The following is a 2938-nucleotide window of genomic DNA, read 5'->3' as shown; positions in this document are numbered from 1 at the left end:
CACTGGACCTCAGGATGCGTACTTCCCTATTCCAATTCACCCAAGTCCATGAGTATTTGAGATTCGTTCCAGGAAAGGCATTATCATTTCAAGCCCTTTGTTTCGGTCTGTGCACGTCTCCTCAATCTTTACGAGATGGATGTTCGACTGTGGCGAAGTGGCTTTCATTTTCAGGAGTCATAGTCTCTCTCTACCTCGAACGATTGCTCATAAGAGCACAATCAAACAGCAATGTCTGGAGGACAGAACATTCTACGTTGGAAATTAACTCGCAACTGGTCTGATGTAACCTGAAAAGTCAAGGCTGATCCCTCTCAGGAGCTAGTTTATTTGGGGCTCTGATTCCTCAGTGACTTTTCGGGCTTTTCCGTACTCCCGGAAGTCACCATGTGGTGCCGGCGGAACGTCAAGAATTCCTATTGAATACAATTACAGCGAGAGAGTGGATAGCCTGCTGGGGCACTCTCGTCTTCTCGTTAGGACGGTTCATTTCACTAGGGAGACTTCACATGAGGCCTTACATTTCGTTCCTGAACGAAGTCTGGACAAGAGATCGCAACCAGATTCCTTCCGGTTTTCCAATTCTCAAGATAAAGGAGTGAATTAAGTGGTGGCTAGTTCCGGAGAGACTTCATAGGTACTCACTCAGCATAGGAACCAGAACCGGATCTTTTTTCGACGCGTCAGACGCAAGGCTGGGGAGCGACGTGTGCCTCGGGAGGAGTCAGGCCTTTGGAAGCGAAGAATAAAAGCATGCACTAAACAGTTGATATATGAACTGATGGCGTCTTCTTGGCTCTGAAGCGTCAGAACGTGGATCAGCGGCAAGTGTTCAGATCAACGCGGACAATACCACAGCTCTGGCATATATACAGTAAAACAAAGGAACCCACTCTTGTCCCTCTGCAACCTGGCTAGGAGATTCTTCTGTGGTCGAAGAGGAACGTTGACCCTGCTCACCAGGTTTCATTCAAGGAGAGAAGAACTTCAGAGCGGATCTGTTGAGCATGACGTACAGTATTGCTTTTCCCGAGTGGATGTTTTGCATCTTCAGTATGCCAGAGAACGTGGAAGCTCTGGGGCACTCCAGATAGTTGGATCTGTTCGCTACCGCAGGCGACGAAGAGGTTACCGACTATTGTTCTCCAATCTCCCGGACCCTCTTGCAGTCGCAGTCGATGCCTTCCTACTAGATTGGACGGCTCTAGATGCGTACGCTTTTCGCCCCGTTCCAGATTTGGGAAATGGTATGACACAATTCAGGGAAAGTCGAGGACAAGGCTGACTCTGATAGCCCCATACTGTCCGGTCCCAAACGTGTTCACGAGGTACTGGAATGGACAGTAGATTCTCCGGAAGGCCTAACTACTAGATAGCATCTTCTCAGACAACCCCCTTCGACAGTTTCCACAAGAACAACCTCGCCTCTGGGTGCTGACTGCGTTCAGACTATCGAAAGACTTGTCAGAGCGAGGGGGTTTTTCTAGAGAAGCAGCGAAGGCAGTTGCAAGAGCAAGAAGGCCATCCGACTATCAAGTGTACCAGTCGAAGTGGGAGAACTTCCTTAAATGGTGTGAGAATCTGAAGATTTACTTCTCCAGTACCTCTGTGACCACAAATTGCAGATATTCCTTCTATATACCGTAAGAAGGAACTAGGATTGGCTAGCAGACAATTAACGGCTATAAGTGTATGTGTCTGCGTGTTTAGACACAGAGGTTTAAACCTGTCCACGACGTAGATCTTAGAGATCTTCTCAGATCGTTCGATCAAGAGGGATTCGACTTGCAGGAACGCCTTCTTGGAATCTGAGATGTCGTTTTCTTCAAATTTCTTGGAGACGATAGGTTTCGAGACCTATGGGCAGTTCACCTTTGCGAGGGCTAGAAGAAAACTATTTTCTTAGTAGCCTTATCTACAGCTAAAAGGATTACGAGCTGCACGCTATTGACAAGCAATTATGTTGGAAGCATACAAAGCAGTTTGTTCTTTTCAACAGGAGTTCTTCTTAGCAAAGAATGAGAATCATTCGATCCGTGGCCAGGTCATTTGAGATTGAAGGACTGGCTTACCTAGTAGGTCAATAACAAGAAAGGTTCTGTGTCCAGTAAGAGCCTTCCGGTTTACGTAGAATAACAGAACATTAGGGGAACTTCATGTTATCTGTGGTGCTCTGGTTAAGATCCTACTAGACTATGTCTAAAAACGAATGTCTTTCTTTGTAAGAGAAGTCTTAAAGAAGCTCATTTGCTTTGTCAGGAAGAATGCTTTGGGTTGATTTTAAAGTGAAGCTCATGAGGTGAGAGCAGTAGCGACGTCCTTAGCATTCGGAACATTTAGCCCTCAAGGACATTATGACTCCGTTTTGGAGGACAAACCTCTGTGTTTGCCTCTCATTACCTTAGAGCCTTGAAGGACCACTTTTGATAATTGTCAAACGTTAGGAGGCCCGGTATGTATCCTCAGGTACAGTACGGCAAAGGAGTTTCCACGCAGCCTAACGCTAATACATTGCTAGGTTTTTATTTTAATTAGGTATAGTGTTTTTTATGGTTGTCTGAGAAGGTTAATACCAGCTCAGTTTTTGGTTAGTGGTCTTTTATATGTGTGTGTGTTCGGTGACTACTTTCTAGCTGAATGCTCGTGGTAAATGATGGCTAGGTTCTCTGTAGCACATTGGTCCACTTTCCATTTGTCACCGCTTGTTGTTAGCTTTCTCAACAACAGTCCGTCCTAGTTTGAGAGCTCTAAGGTTTTAGCAGGCTGAAGAGTGCAGACCTAACGAAGTCAGCGTACCTTAGCGGTAAGGAACTTATTACATAGTTCTAAAAAATTTAGTTAGATTTTTGATTTGCACGATGTTGCTGTCTATTGACCCCTCCATGTGTCATCAGCATATATATATACCTCCAGGTAGTGTCATGCTATTGAATATGTT

This window comes from Macrobrachium nipponense, chromosome 33, assembly GCF_015104395.2.
Source record: "Macrobrachium nipponense isolate FS-2020 chromosome 33, ASM1510439v2, whole genome shotgun sequence".
Classification (NCBI taxonomy): Eukaryota; Metazoa; Arthropoda; class Malacostraca; order Decapoda; family Palaemonidae; genus Macrobrachium; species Macrobrachium nipponense.
The sequence above is the reverse complement of the archived record's forward strand: the minus strand, read 5'-3'. Positions refer to the sequence as shown.